The sequence below is a fragment of the Panthera onca genome, chromosome F1, assembly GCF_046562875.1.
Source record: "Panthera onca isolate mPanOnc1 chromosome F1, mPanOnc1 haplotype 2, whole genome shotgun sequence".
Taxonomy (NCBI): Eukaryota; Metazoa; Chordata; class Mammalia; order Carnivora; family Felidae; genus Panthera; species Panthera onca.
Genome location: NC_138355.1, coordinates 1,115,784 through 1,132,860, shown reverse-complemented (window position 1 = coordinate 1,132,860; position 17,077 = coordinate 1,115,784). Strand labels below are relative to the sequence as shown.

At 44.8% G+C, this 17,077-nt stretch overlaps 1 long non-coding RNA gene and 1 pseudogene across 1 annotated transcript in view; both read right to left on the bottom strand.

The window, feature by feature from the left end:
• LOC144614857 (uncharacterized) overlaps positions 1-17,077 on the bottom strand; it is a 715,444-nt gene that overhangs the window by 527,904 nt on the left and 170,463 nt on the right. The window lies entirely within an intron of this gene.
• The window catches only part of LOC145713349 (vomeronasal type-1 receptor 90-like), a 37,901-nt pseudogene that overhangs the window by 12,076 nt on the left and 8,748 nt on the right, over positions 1-17,077 (bottom strand).

Here is a 17,077-nt window from a genome sequence, read left to right as displayed (position 1 = left end):
GATCTCACTTTAAAATCAGATAATTATTAATCGTTCTTCTACAATTGACACATAAACTATTGTACTCACATTAGAGATATGAAGATTTGGATGTGGACATCCTAGGGGATGAAAGCACAAATAGGGAGAGGAAGAAGAATTCTGCTAGGGTGTTGGGCTTGGGTGATTGAACTAAGTGTCATCCTACATCCTAAGTGTCATCCTACAACTAAGTGTCCCCATGGGGCTGTGGGGGCTCACAAGGTCTCTGGGATCCTGGTGGGGGCAGTGACAGGGAAAAGGTCAGGGGAAAGAGCAAGAACAGGGGCAGGAGCAGGGACTGGGGCAGAGGCAGGAGCAGGGGCAAGGAAAGAACAGGACCAAGGGCAGGGGCAGGGGCAGTGGCACCAACAGGGCAGGAGCGAGGCCAGGGGCAGGAACTGTGGGAGGGCTGGGGGCAGGAGCAGAAACAGGGCTAGGGTCAGCTCTTGTTTCTGGAGACTCCCCATTGGTCACATTCTCCCTGTGTCCAGAGTGGCCCTCCTGGGAAGTTGCACACATGGGCACCTCAACAGGATAGACAGAGCATGGGTCTGCCAGCCAATCCCTGATCTTATCTGTAGTCTTCTGCAAAGGCACTGAATAGCCGCTGTCCCAGAGGTATCACAGACCTGCCCAGCCATCGTCAGGGTCCTTCTGTCTTCTCCCACGGATGCTCCCAGTTTGATAACTAACCTGTCTACAGCCCTGCACCCAGGACGCAGTGACATACACCTTTAGGTCTCAGGATGAAACTTGGGGACAAGAGGGAAGCCCCAGAACACCCTGTCCCTTTCAGCCAGCCTTGACCTGGGTTGTGAGCATGACCATCCACTGGGCATCTGACCCTTTATCAGACTGTATCCCCTCAGGTGGGCCTGCCACACATGACCCTTCCTTCCACACATAGACACACACATGGGAAGGGGAAGTGGGGCCGCACAGGTCAGTAAAAGAGGTATCAGGCTTGACTGGACAGATCTGGGACTCTCTCTGTTACCTTTGGGTCTTTCCAAGCTAGAATCCAGAGGCGCCCCGTGTGAGACATGACACACTGTCTCCAGGATCGGGAAACAGTGTCACTGTTGGCTCTCCTGAGCTGATAGCCTTGTGACATGGGCACACAGCAGGAAAGCATGTTGCTTATGTGCAGGTTTCCAAACAAATAAGCCCAGCAAGACGCTGTCTCCAGAATGTGGGTGCCTGCTTACTGTGTTGTGAATTCTGTTGTGTTCTGTTGTCAAGGACGTGAGGTCACTGCCTGTGGTCCCCTTACCAGACTTCTTCCTCATGCAAGAACCATGCACTCAGGCTGCAGAAGGGCTCCACTCCACCCCATACCCTGTCCATACAGTGACACCAACACACCTCACCAAATGCCCCCAGGAGGCCTGGGCGCAGCCAGTGCCTCAGCGTTGATGACACAAGGCTGGGTTGAGGCCAGGCTCCTGCCCCTGACCATGAGTGTGACCCTGCACAAATCCTGGCCTTCTCAGGGTCTCCCTAGTGCCCCACGTTGACCTCCGTGCTAGCATGAAGCATGCTTTTGTTTCTCCCTCACTCTCTCTACCTCACACCCTCTCCACATCTCAAGCTCTCCAAATAAATTAGGTAAATACACATGGAAATGAACAAAGAAATCAATAAACACATTAATAAGTACATTGAGACAAAAATAGCCTTGATTATGTTTTTACTGAACACTTGGATGGGAATATTCTGAGTCTTACTTTATTAATTGCTCACTGTATATGTATTGTAACAGTGACAATATTCAAGGAGCTCAGAAGGGTTAACTAAGTGTACAGATTTTGTTGCATACAGTGTAAACATATTTAATATAGGATGATGATAAGATATAACTTGATAGTTATGTTCTGAGAAAGTATTATAATTTTTTAAAATTGAATTCCTACTGATGCTCATTTTCTCTCTAGAACAAATGTGAATTGGTTTGTCTAAATTTGTCCCATCAATGAGGAATATCAGAAATGGGATGAGCTGGGATTTCTACTCAAGAAAGGAATATCTTTGCATTCTGAACATATTCCATTTATTCCTCTCCACACTGAAAATTTCACCATTAACTCCATTAGAAAGCAGGACTTTTCCTTTTCTTTTTTTTTCTTTTTTATTCTTTTTTTTTTTTTCTGTTATCCCTGTTTTCACAGAGAATATGGTGTGGGATAGGAATCATGTTTCAAAACAAAACATACCGTCTTAAATGGCCCACTTGCCCATGAGGACATACACTAGGCAAGACAGGAGCAAGCTGGAACCACAGAATGTAGAGGTGCCTTCACTCTGAAAGTTGTCTGATGACCCATCACCATGGAGATGTGATGATGCACCTTTGCTTCCATTCCAATTGTTACCGTGTGAGCTGAGCTGTTGCAGTTTGGTCACTGGTGAGAAGTTCCCCCATGATGGGAAATGTGAATTGTTGTTCTTTAGGTATGTTCCTACTCATTTTCTGAATTCTGTTCTTTCAAGTAGGCTATCTGCCACTGAACTTTTCTCTTGGTGTTCACCTCCACCCCTAATTTGTCAACTGAGTTCTATGAATGTACTATCTTATTTTGCTGTAAAACTTAAGTTCTACGTTTGATTTTTCCATGGAGCTGGCTTTCATAAAGATCTTCCACAATACAGAAAACTGTGCTATTTCTGAATTCCCAGTGTGTACACAGTCTTACTGAGTACACACACAGAGAACACACCCACACTGCTCTCATTGGGTCAGGAGAATCTTGATTCCACCCCAGCAACAGACATGACAGGGAAGGGAATTGGAACTCAACTCTTCTGAATGCAGATGTCAAATTCTGAACGTAAATATGAGTAGTCTAAATCGCGACATTTTTAGACGGAAAGGAACTAGGATTTCTTGGGTATTGTCCTGGGCTGGTATGGAAGGGACCACGAGCTGTCTGGGTGATGCCTGAGGGCAAAGGAGAAGGGAACATGCCATTGGGTGGGTGGAATAAATGTCTGGCAATGTTTGGCAACTTAGTAACGGACTGCCTGATAACAGTCAAAGGGAGACCTCAGGTGGGGTCTCCAGGCTGGGCACAAGGAGGAGACGCTCTAAAAACAGACAGGAGTCTGAACTCTATACCTACAGTGTCCAGATAGGATAAAGAGACCTAAAAATAAAGACTAGATGTGGGAGAGGAAGGAAGGAGCAAGGAGGTGTTCACTGCAGCCACTGAATCCAAGCCAGTGGCTCTAGGCCAGACCTTATTCCAGGCCCCTTAGGATTTTCCTCAGATCAATAGTAACACTCTGAGCATCATAAACTTAAGTCATTCAATCAGCAAGCCCCAGCACAGATGGTAACTTTCCTGTTCATCCCCACAAACTTCTCATCAGGGTTGGTCAGTTGAAGGGAAGCAAAGTCTTGTCTGAGTCCTAGTGTGGCAGTTGGTCTGGAATGGCCCAAATATTGAATCATCTTTGGGGCCAAGCAGACCACTGGTCCATGTGAATGTTCAAATAGCTATTGGGAATGCCTTAGGTGAGTGAGCTGACTTTCTGAAAAGCTGGGGGAGGATGGCTAAAGGTACACTTCCCTGGTCTTCCATTGGGTCTTCATTTGGAAAAACTGCACCATATTTTCTGTCACGGACTGAAACAGAGAGGCAGGAGGCTGGGGTAGGATGCAGATTATTTCCGTAGCACAGGCCCCTCCTGCCCGGCACCCACTGTCTCCCACAGAATCTTGGGACAGGAGGATGTCTGTAAGTGAGGGCAGTTCCTGATTCAGAGGTACAAAGCACTTCCTCACAGACCCTGGACAGGTCTCAGGTGGTCAGCGATCTCTGAACCAGAGACGTAACTACCTTGCTCTCCAGGATACGTCATACATCATGGTGGACACTCCAATCAGGTCACTTCGTGTCCCTAAATTTCTTTGTCAACCACTGTGAAATATTGGGGACAGCCTCTGCTTGCCCTCCCAACAGTACTGACACGGGGATGATAAGAGTAGATAATACATGTATTCTCTGAGCTGTAGAGAATCACTACCATGGGAAGGTGAAACAGTGAGGTTCCACCCTCCAACATGGTGCATCCCTCCAAGTATCCTCTCTGGAGCCAACCGTTATCATGTGTCTAACTCTTCCTATAGACATGCAGTAACTGAACACTTAAAGAGAAATTGTAAAGCACCCAACATTTGTTGTTCTCGAGGTTTCACTTGTAGTACATCACTTTTAGCCCCATCAGAGCCATGAATGAGCACAGCATCTTAACACGTTCACATGTGAGAACAGGAAACTGAGGAACAGAGCCCTCTCTTACCACTGTCAGGTATGTGTAGATTCTTATTGTGATGTCAACCCTGGCCATCATGTGTGGTGACTGTGCTTTACTGCATTTCTATTAATGTCTCTGCTAAATAACAGGATTGGCCCACCAAACCTGGCTGTGAGCCATTTGAGGTGAAAACCAAAGCTCAACATTTTCCTAAGTCCATTTTTGATGCATGAGATTTGTCACGCAGCTGGTGAGCAGGGAGAGTGGAAGGATGAACTACGAGAAAAGCATGACAAATTGTTCTATGGTCTTCTTCCATCAAGATGCCAACCTTACTATTTCTCTGCATTGCCCAGGAAATTGCTGTGGAAATGAAGCACAAGATGTGCCACCCAGGACAACAATATCCATGAAGAAAAGAGACTGCTTCTGGTCGCACACCAGGGTGCACCATCTTCCTGTACCAGAGGGAGGAAGGTACCGTGGAAATTTACTCATTAAGTTGATTAAGAATTATTTTTTTCATTCATTGTCCTGTACTTTCAGAACAGTATAAAATGTCGAGGCAGGCGTTTCAGCGATTTCAAGGCTAAAAATTTAAACTCCTTGAGTCAATCATACTACAATAACTATAGAAATTAAGAAACATTTCTATATCAATGAAGGATCCATGTTGAATGGTACACAAGTGTCTAGTACCTGAATGTATGCACATTAGCTACCTTTTGAACAGAGATCAATATAGATCTCTCCATGAAACAGTGTTTTCCGATTTTTCGAAAATAGTAGACATGATTGGCAACAGGTTCACTTAACATAAACTTTTAACACATAATACAGCAAGTTCCAATATACCACCCCTCCACTTTCCCCCATTCACAACATCATACATGAGGGTATTACATATATCACAATTCAGGAAAGAACATACATACTTCTTATGAAGTCAAAACACAGTTTATGTTGAAAGACCTTCTTTGTGCTTCAGGGTTCTATGCGACTGACAAATGCAGAATTACAAGTATCCCCATTACAGTAACTGACAGAAATTTGCACCAAATATTCATGGCAGCAGATTTTCCAGTAGACATAGAGACACCACCCAAAAGTCCATCAAGTGATGAGAGTATAAATAAAATATGATCTGTGCAGTCAATGGAAAATTATTCAAACATAAAATATCATAAATTTTACCATATGCTAAAAAATGCATGAACTTTGAATAAGTAATATGCTCTTTGAAAGAAGACTCACATGGAAAGACATACCACTATATGAGGAAACTAGAGTAAACAAATTTGTAGACGCAGAAAGTAGAAGGTAGGATGGCTGCAGCAGTGGAAAGAGAGAGAGGTTATTTACAATAGAATGGAAATGTCTTGGAAGTAGATATTAGTGCTGAGTCCACAGCATTATTCGTGTAAAGAATGCCACCCAGTGTGTACTTGTAGAGTCATAGAAGGATCAAATTAATGTGTATTTCATCCTGTACAAACCTAATAACGCAGAAGGATAGAAGACAAATTCGCCAGCGGCATATATGCAGGCCTGGAAGCTGAAATGGCCCTTTCCAGTGGGCAGGACAAGTGAGCGGACTCCATCACTGAAACACAGTGCGCATTGAGCGTTTCCCTATTTGAGACTGATGATTTCACATTGAGTAGATCCCTTTGGCTTGAAAGCAAAGGCTCTCTATCTCATTTCCTTCCTGCTCCTCTTTGTCCACCAAGGACATTGGATCATCAGCATGTCAGGCCTTGCTTGTTCAGGAATCACATGCATGCACTGTGGCTCCATGTCCACTCAAACAAATCTCCCTGAGTCATTCCTGAGCAGCACAACCAATGTCCTGACAGCTACTCTGTGTCCTCCTAGATGCCTGAGAGGAGCCATCTGAGGACCTTCCCGGAGACAGGGCAGAGGAAGTAGTCCCATCTCTTTCCGAGGTAAGCTCACTTCACTTTCTCTGAGAAGTGTTACTTCCTTTCTTACCTCTTCAATCAAATGCAGAGAGGTAAATCTGACAATGAAACTTAATGATTAGATATGCAGTTTCCTTGCTTGGGGGAATGCTGAGTGAAAGTCTATTACCCAGTGACAGCAAGTACAAAAGGGAAATAAAACGTGAGAGTCCCTGTTTCAAACTATATGTCAGTGAACACTTTCCTCAGCAGGACATGTTCCTCCTAAAAAGAATTTAGGATTTGATGATAAGAATGAACTTGACACATCTGGCATAACAAGCTCAAAATCCTTATGTGTGTCTTCCTTAACTTGGGGGTGGGAAAAGACTCAACCACTGTACATAGTGTTTTATCTCCTGATCTTCACCAAATGAAAGACCTATGCCAAAGTGTATAGGATGGTGTGATCTTCATCGTGTTTTATTTTCTCAACTACAGATCGATGCTGGGGCAAAGGAAAAGTGTTCATATTTAGGAAAATCAGTCTTTGTGGAAAACTTTGTGGGATAAAGTAGGTTGTGTCCTGTGTCTGTGTTCCTCCTGGGAATGATGGTTAAGGTGTACTGAGAGAGATGTCCAGTAAAGCACTATGACCATGTTTGCTTTATGACCCTAAAACTTGCCCTATTACATGGAGAGCCAAGATCTGAACGCAGGAGTCAGTCCCCAGTTGCTCTGGACTACTAATATACACCTAGCACTCAGCCATGGCACCATTAGTCACAGAGGAAAGGAATTTTAGCAATTTGTAGCTGCCTGGAAATGCTAGACTCTACAAGGCCCAATCACCTCCTAAACTCACACAGTGTCCTAAGTAGTCACATAAGCAGGGCAGAGAAGTAGGCGCAGATGATTTGGGCATGTCGTTGTCTCAAATGCACATAAAAGGACCACATTCTTGTGGTCAGCCCAGAGATTCTGGAAAGTGAGACGCTGCATGGAGGACAGTGCAAGTCCACATCTCTCATAGCTGGGGTCTTTGCTTACACATAGCCAATAGCAGAAAAGGAAGAGAGACAACTTAGTGTATTTGATGACATTACCAATAGCATTAAAAGTGCTCCAATTCTGTGGGCTCTTGTGCGGCACAGTCGGTTCAGCGTCTGACTCTTTATTTCGGTCCAGGTTATGTTGTCAAGTTTCTGGAGTTCAAGCCCTACGTCAAGCTCTATGCTGACAGCACGAAGCCTGATGGGATGCTCTCTCTCATTGTCTCTGCTCTTCCCCATCTCATGCACTTTCTCAAACTAAAGAAATAACCATGAACACAAAAGGAAAGAAATACCACAAAACTGTAAGCACACACCCATAGGCCATTCTGAAAGAGGAACTCAAAGTAAAACTGGGTAGTAAGCTACGTGTCTAGCACTTTTATTTCAAACCTCCTGCATGGCAATGGTAGACATTTTCAGTGCTCATTCCAGGCCTCCCCTCCACAAGGAACTTGTCATTTGTTGGATGGCATGGGCCATGATGGACAGCACTGACTCCCTGGACACACGTACATCTTACAGACCAAAGAAAAGTGGGCGGAGTATAGCAAGGGGATCAATAGTGTTTCCTTTCACATGATGGGATGCCAGTATTTTCAAGGCTTCTAGATGTAATAATCTTTATGACAAAATGATTCATGAGGAAATCTAAGAGGATTCTTTTCCTAGGATGAAATGCACCTTCACATTCAAAGTTGCATTTCGTCAAGGACAAATTCCAAAGTAGACATGATCAATATAAATTCCTAGCAAATACACGATGGGGATTCTGGCAGAAGAACAGATTTTCAAAGAGGCAGACAGTGATAAATGGGCTGACCTTCAAACAATCAAGAGAGGCCAGGAGACTCAATCTTGACATGCAAGGCACTTCAGGCTTTCCACGACTTTCATTAACTATCTCATCTCCCTCAGGATCGTCTCTGCTGGAAAGACAAACCCCCTGTAGCCCATTTATTTCCTGCTCCTTTTCTGTGCCATCCTTGGTCCCCCTAGAGAATGCCCAGCTGCAGCACAGTCCATAATTACTCTTCACCCACATGCACACGCTTGCCTCATGTTCAATCAATAAAACCTCTGACTAGTTCCTGAGCTGCCCCACCAGTGTCTTGATGGTTGCTCTGATTCCTCCTAGCTGCCCCCGAAGACCTGATGCAAAAGCTTCCCAGCACAAAGGTGGAAGAAGCACCCACAACTCTTCCTGAGGTAAAGATATTTTCTGTACCTGAAAGAGCACGATTGCTTTACTTCGATTTCAAGGGAATTAAGATATGAACATCTGTGCTTGGCCATCTGTGAGGTTATATCCAATTTATTACTGTTGAAGGTTTTTTCCTGTGATTCTATCACCAACTGATATGATTTCACCAAGGGAAAAAAGTAATAATTACACCACCAGTGAGAAACTGTATGGTAGTCAGCATTTGTCAGGAGATCATTTTCCTCTGTGGAAAAGAATTTTGTATGTGCTGATTAAACTGACTTGGGAGATGTGACCTTGAAAACGGAAGCCTTTTCACAGGTCACCTTTGTATGATTGAAGTCATTGACTCAAAACCTGCATCCCGATTAGCTGCTAACATCACCAAGAGAACAAAATTCATGTGCAAACCCTGTGCACAGGATGATGTGAACCTCATATTGTTGCCTATTCTGTAATTGCAGGGTGAGGCCACAGTAAACGTTCATGGTATATATTCTGGAATTGGAAACTTCTTGAGAAGGACTCTTGATGACTCTGAGGGTGAGGCTTTCTCATCTGTTTTGGTCTGGAGAGAATCCCTGATTTCTGGGTTCCTGCTGGGAGTGGCAGATGGAGTTTTGTGAGGAAAACGGATTGTACGGTAAGACAAAAACCTTGTTCTACAGGTATGGACAGCACGTAGACCATTTAGCTGGTGTGGTTTTTGTGTATGAGGGTGGTGGATGTTTCTCTGTGATGTGTGTGTGTGTGTGTGTGTGTGTGTGTGTGTGTGGAGTGGGTGTTTCTTCAGAAGATATGTGCTACTCACACACAACAATTCAGGTGACCAATTTCCAGGACTCTAAGTCAGGGTCAGTGCACACTGCCTACAACAGTACATTCTTCCCTCAGGACAGATGCACCTGAAAGTTTGTTTGGTATTCCCTCTAGGGAGGTGGAGATAAAGAAGGAAAAAAAAATGGCCCAAAATCTTTCACACTTAACAGCATCTCTCATATGGGGCCTAGGCAGTGAAGAATCAGGAAGATTTCTAGTCAATTTCATAACAGTATGATAAGCCTTAGGAAGTACTCAAACCTTAACGTGCACACTGAAAGGACCGTGGTAAACAGGAACCCAGATCAAACTTTGGTAGTGAGGATTGTTTCCACCACCTGGTTGCATATGTCCTGCATAGTCAGGGCAAACACATTGTCTTGAAAATGTCCGCAATGCAGGATCATTTCCTGATCTTGAAACAAGCATTAGGATCATTGGGATCCATTAGCAAAACATAGCATGCATCTCACTGTTTCCAATATTTCCCATTGATTATATTCCCTGCAGCGAAAATTCACAGGCCTTGTTTCCATTTGCTTCCCTGCTCCTTTCCTTTACCTTCCTTTATGTACCAAGGATGACCCAGCAGCAGGTCTGTTGATACTCAGGAACCACCGGTCTCCATATACTTGTGTCAATAACTCCACGAAGCAAAAACCAGGGAACACTCCTGAGCAGTCCCACTGGTGTCCTGAAACTATCTGTGTATCTTTTTAGGTTCCATCAGTGACCTGAATGATGGAATTTCCATGGAGAACAGAGAAGGAGATTCCACATCGACTTCGGAAGTAAGCTTCCCTTTCCTTATGTAAGAATGAAGATTATTTTCTTTCTCCTTCAATAGAATTAAGGCATATGACTCTAATTATGTGCACACTGATTGGTATATAACAGTCAAAAGTGACAATGTCCAGTGACAGTCCATTACCAACAGATACATGATTACAAAGGTGTTGAAAAATTGCAGAATCAGTTACTGTCTGCAGGATCCTGAGCTTTTCACGAGCATCCAAATTACATTCTTGGATATCATTTTTCCTAACCAACTTGTGGAGTGCATGGATGGCCCAGTCTGCTAAATGCCCGAACTTGGTTCACGTCATGATGTCACGGAGCAAGAAGACGATCCCTGCATAGGGGTGTGTCCTGAAGCTCAGAACCTGGAGCCTACTTTGGATTCTGTGTATCCCCGTCTCTAGGCCCCTATCCTGACCTCACTCTGTGTGTCTCTCCCTCTTAAAACCAAAACGCATTAAAAAATAAAATTTAAAAAGGACTTGAAACGCACATCCTGTAGGAATATATGATATCTTTGTCTGTGACTATATTTGCTCTGCTCTTACTTTGAGGTTCCCTGGCCTCTATCACTCTTTCCCATCTGGTTTGTTCCTGTCACTAACATAACAAAAGAGATGTGCAAAAAAACACAGCATGATCTGTTCCTCATAGTGTTTTCTGTTCTGACACTGCAGAGCACACTGCGGGAATGTGAATGGGGAATGTATTCTGCAGCCCCTACCTATGTGAGGAGAAATCTGGAATATGAGAAAGGTGGGGCTGTTTTGCAGGCTTATTGTGCAGGGCCACTATGATTATACCTCCTTTTGGAAAGAGAATAAGGGACATGGCAGTCCATAGGGGTTTCCCAGGAAAAGAACGATGGTCACATTGGAGTTTTTCTCACTTGGGAGTGTCCCTGGCAGCACAGTAGTGTCATTAGGTGGTGTGAGTTTGTGTGCAGGGAAGTAGATGTGTCTACATGTGAATCCATGTGCTGTAACTCTCATTGTGTGTGTGTATGTGTGTTTCTGCGTGTGTGTGTGGAGTTTGTGTTTCTTCCCGAAACATCTGCAGCCTCCAGAGCCTTAAGAAATAAATTTCTTTGGTCTATTTTGTTAGAGTAGTCCAAATGGACGGAGTCACCACCCAAACAGATGTTGACAAGTTTAACAAGATGAGATGAAGAATGTTAATGTAAAATAGAATTACAATAAATATATTGACCTCAATTTCAGGGTTTTTTTAAACGTTTTATTTTTGAGAGGGAGAGACAGACAGATGGACAGAGCATGAACACGGGAGGGGCAGAGAGAGAGGGAGACACAGAATCTGAAGCATGCTCCAGGCCCCGCACAGAACCCAACTCGGTGATCACACAAACCGCGAGATCATGACCTGAGCCAAGGTCAAACGCTCAACTGACTGAACCACCCAGGCGCCCCATTTACAGTTTTCAAAAAATGTAAATTACAGTATACATCTCCACAAATGTTGTGAAGATTTGTGGGTTACCAGGAACCCTTGTCAAAAGATTTTAATGTCACTGAAAACTCAATGTGAATCTCTTGGCTTATCTTATCTGCATATGACAAGGTCCACAGGAGGTTTGTGATAGAGCCAGTCAGATCACATCTATAGAAGAGAGTGTCCTGAATGTTCAAGACACAATGGGGAAGACATAGGAGGCAAGCCAAGGTCTTCATGACAAAATATACTTACTGATGGACTCATTCTTTCTTAGTAGTGCACCAACAACCCAGCCCACTTAATTAAAGCAGCTCTAGAATCAATCTCTGGCAACAGGATCATAGGAAAGTACAACACAAATACCATACAAATAGACACCAAAATGATCTCACAGATCTCACAAAGATGCAGTACAGTACCTCATGAAGCCTATTAAATGGACAAAGAATCTGGCAGTTCAGCCATAATAATGACCCAATAGATGCTCAAAGGAAATGGTAGCAATAAAGAAGACCAAGAGAAGCTAAAAGAGGGCAGTGAAGGTAGAGGGTTCATTACTAGAGCAACTGATTCTGGAAATATATATACATATATATGTACATATACATATACATATATATGTGTATATATGTATGTATATACATATGTGTGTGTGTGTGTGTGTGTGTGTGTATGTAAAAGTAAGACAGTACCTAGAGGCGCAATCCAGACATAGGCAATCAGAATCCTAGAAGTGTCCGCTGATGAACATAAAATTGCCCAGATTCTTCTAGTGTCTTCGGAATAGCTGTTTTGTTTTGTTTTCAAGACATGGTATCGTTCCTTCCAAGGGCTGATTTGGACTGCAGAAATCTCATCCAAAGTACAGTTGTGGAGGAACTGAAGGGAAGGATGAGGTGTGCCTGGAACCCGGCTCACCTCCTGCTGTGAACTCTCAGCTGGGTCTAGAGGGGAAGGTGGGATTGTATCCTTTATACATGCCCTTGCCTCAATCCTGGGATCCTTGTGCGCCTCCCCCAAGAGGCCACGAGGGGCGCCATGGTCCTGCTCTCGGAACCCACAATGTAGAAGCAGGCACTCAATGTTCAGTGCGTGGAGATTTTGCAGGCAGATGTCATCCTGAATGCCCAGGGCTTCCTGACTCTTGGTCACCCTTCCCCCAACATTGGCCTAAGACCTGTCATGCCTAGTCTTGTAGGGGGAAGGGTCTGGGGGCAGGTGGCCATGAATGCTGCGCTCCCCAGGATCTGATCAAACAGGGAGAAAGATTAGTGCTTTTCTTGCTGGTGGAAAGTTTTCCTTCATCTTCCCCTCAGGCTGACACAGCATTTCCTGTGTTGGCCTGTGTCAAAGAAGACTTCAAGGCGGAGCCAAGCAAACCTAGATTAGCAGAGTACCTGTGCCTGCCCAAATGGAGCTGGTGGCCATGAGCAGATACACCTGCGCTGGAACAGACTGTCTTCTCCCTCAGCCCACAGTGCCATTGGCCTGTGCATGTTCTTCCCACCTGAGTTTTCATTTGCGAGATCACCTCCACTAAGCACACTCCGGCTATCTGCAAAGAGCTCCTTATCTGCTTGGTGAACTCACACTTCACGGACTTTGAGGTCCTCTTCTGCTGTGCTGGCTTGGCATCTATGTAAGAGCCTCCAGGCCTTCAAACCTAGAGGCTGCACTGAATCCTTGCTTCTATAAATTATTATTATTATTATTATTATTATTAATATTATTATTATTTACTATTGCTGGAAGTGTCTCATCTGCTGCTCCTAGAAAAGGAAATTTTTGGCCCTCAAAAAAGTGGAGTGCGAGAGGGGCTCTCATCCTCAGCTTCTTTTCCTCCCACATCCTCTATAATTCCATCCACCCCAACATGCCCTGATTCTGGGGATTCTTTCCTTTTCAACTGTGTCTCCCCAAGACTAAGCCCAGCTCCCTCAACAGTAGTCAAATACATGTCTTGTGGTTCTGGAGAGTCAGAAGCACAGAAATTTTCCAAGAGAAAAGGAAGAGCATGCCATGTGGGGTCAAGGAGTCACCCTGCAGAATCTGGATCTAGAATTCCCAGGTCATTCTAGGTTGATATTTGAGGTCAAACTTGATCAAAAGAAAATCCAGGAAGATCTTTGGTCTAGGTCATTCCTACATGTGGTAAATTGTGCTATGAAATCATCAACCATGTGACAAGTCACAGGTCAGTCACACCTGGCTGGCTCCATTGATAGAGCATGTGACTCTTGATCTTGGGGTCAGTGAGTTCAAGCCACACATTGGGCATAGAGCTAACTTAAAAAAAAGGAAATTCACAGATCATTCTTCACAAGGAGAAAGTGGATAGTGAGTGCCAGTTCCAGAATATAGACAAAACTGAGTTCGAGTCTGGAAATGCCCAGGTAGGATAAGCTGCTGAGGCCAATGACTGAGTGAGACCCACATTAGTCAGCTTGGGCTGCCTTCACAGAATACCACATGTTACATGGATTTAAGAGACAGGTGTTTTCTCTCAATTCTGGAGGCTGGAAATCTAAGATCAAGACTGGAAGTTCTCAGCAATTCAGGTTTGAGTGAGAGCTCTATTCCTGTCCTCACAGAGAACCCTCTTTGCTGTGTGGTCTCATGTGTCCTTTTCTGGGTGCTTGTGCTCAGGTGGGAGGTGGGGAGCTCAAGCTCACTGTTTCAGAGACATTAAACCTATTGGATCAAGGGCCCCATGCCCTTAACTTCATTTAACCTTATATCTTCTGTAAAGGCCTTTCTGCAAGTACAGTCACACTGGGCATTAGAGTTGAACGTATGAATTTTAACAGGACACAGTCAATCCATACCCACTCCCTCAGCCCTGGCCCCCCTTAAAACTGCTTGCAGCACACAGCTCTGATCCCTGAGAACCTTTGAAGCACAGGATCCTCATATTCATCTCACCACAGATTTTCTCCTTCCTTCTCCCCAATTCAAATGCCTCAACACTGGTACGTGCATGGTCTTTCTTTCTCTTTTCCCTTTCATTTAGTTATGTTCTGGTAAGTGTATACACATAATACTGAAATATGTTGAAAAATGACAATCTCTCCTCATAATTTCTGCAGCACCAAGCACAGAGCTGAATGTATTGCTTCCTTCAGGAAGGACAAGCCCCGTCAGTCACTCATGGTCTCTCTGAACTGGCCACACTGCTGATCTTATGTAGAATTTTTGGGAAGTGTGGAGTTCTGGAAATGGTGAATGTCAAGGACATAAATGAGCTGGTGTCAGCTGATGGCAGGTTGGCACTCAAAAGAAGTAGACTAAGATGTGGTAACGTGCTGATTTACAGTAATGCGGAGACTGCATTGATTGACATGCTTTAGAAATGTGTTCACTGATGGGGGTACCTATGGTAGAGTAGAGCTTCCCACAAATGTCCACATGATCACCCCATGAATTTGGGGAAATGCTACTTTACATGGCATAGAGACTTTGTAGATGTGATTACATTAAGGAACTTGATCTGAGGAGATTAGCCTGGAGGGGCCAATGTAATCACAAGGGTCCATGGAAGTGAAAGAGGGAGAGTCAGTGTCAAGATACCGTATTTTGAGAGTAACTGATCAGCCATGGCCAGCTTTGGAGATGGAACGGGCTCTGAGCTGACAATGTGGGCATCTTCTAGAAGCTGGAAGGGACAACAAACAGATTCTTCCATGGAGCCTCCAGAAAGAAACGCAGCCCTGCTGCCTTGTTGACTTTAGTGCAGTGAACCTCGTGGACTTTTCATGTTCAGACCATAAGAATAAGTTGGTGTAGTTTTAAGAAACTAAAACTGGTAATCTGTTATGACAGATACAGATGATTGAAAAATGAACCGAGTCCCTGAGAACTTTCCCAGGCTTTGGACATTTCAGTGCAGTCTGTGTCGTCCTGCTCCTGAATTCACAGCCACTCTTCCCTGTTGACTAAAAGCGCTTGACGAAGGGGAAAATCTCCTGAGATCTAAGGTCATATCTCAGAACACATGTGTCCCAAGCTCACCAGACCTTGAGTCACATCTCACAGGAAACTGGCAGGAGGGGGAATTCCCTGGTCTTGCCTGGTACCTGCAAGGCACACCGCCAGGGCTGGGACATTTTTGGATGGGGACTGCTGCGACATCCAGAGTTGTACAAAAGCCAACAGATACCATAAGCAATTCACACGAAGCGCCTCACTCATACTTCCTGCCGCTCCCAGCCTTTAGGTACATTAGAGCTAAACACAGACCAATGAAATAAGAACAAATGGACCAGAGGCCCACTTGGAACACTGAACTACAGGACAGAGAAACCTGAGGGCAGGAGGGGAAGGCAGAAACAACGTGCACAGAAAGTGGCTTCTGTGATCACACAAAGAGGCTACCTGAGAGCTGTTCTAGACGTTGGACATTTGAGCATAGTCTGTTTCCATCCTGGGTCTGTAAAACGAAGCCCCAGTCCCCTGTTCACAAGTATCCCATGATCTAGGGACAATTCTCGTGTGATATAATGCCAAATCTTGCAAGATCTCACTGTTACTCTCAGGAGATTTGGAGCCAAATCTCCCAGGAACACAGCAGGAGGGGGAACCCCCTAGCCAAGTCTGCTTTGTGCATGGCAGGGACATTCATGGATTGGGGACACCTAGGAGCACCAGGGTCCCACAAATGTCTTCAAACTCCACCATCAAAATGCCATAAAGTGTCTCACTAGTAGTCCCTATCCCTCCCAGCATTCTAGGAGCAGTGGGGGTAACAAGGACCACTGACCTAGGAGAGAATGGCTGTGAGAAGAAAAACTAGGGAAAACAACAACAACAACAACAACAACAACAACAAGATAAAAGGGGCCAGCCAGATGCCTGAGGCTGCATGCTTCCCATGCATTCTTTTGGCTTCTTCTGTAATCTTGTTTTCCTCCTGCCTCCACCAACTATCCATTTAGCACCACTGGTAAGGACCCCTCTATTTTTCCATTGTCTCCCAACTGCCTAGCATCACAGCCAGATAAGGAGGTGAATGCCAAGGTACGGGGCTCAGCCTTTGGAGGTGACTCTGCTGGGGCGTCATGGGTGCACAATAAACAGTTTTTCAGATTCCCTGAGTTCTGTGGCTTGTCTCTTTCTGGGCACAGCATTTGCTGTAACAGCTGGACTTCATATTGTTCATGCTAAATAAGAGGTGATACAAAAAGGAGGTCAGGAGGTACAGAGAGAAAGAAAGTGCCGCCTCTTCTGAACACACAGGCAGTCTGCCATTGCACCTCCTAGGGTGCAGGAACTTCAGGGTATTCTGTGTCTCTCCTGCCTCCAGACAACACATCCACCTTGTCCCTGTTGACAAGTCTCCTGTGATCCAGGGGCAGATCTCATGAGATCTATGGCCAAATTTGGCAAGATCTCTTCCAACCTCCTGGGAACTTGGCAGGAGCGGGAACTAGGTAGCATAACCTCTTTTGTGCAGGATAAAATAGTAGAGTTGTGATATGCCTGGGTAGGGGACACCTTGGAAAACCTGTGGTCCCACAATAGACCCTGCCATGTCACCAGCACCAAGACACGGGGGGTCGTGTTCATATTTCCTGTCT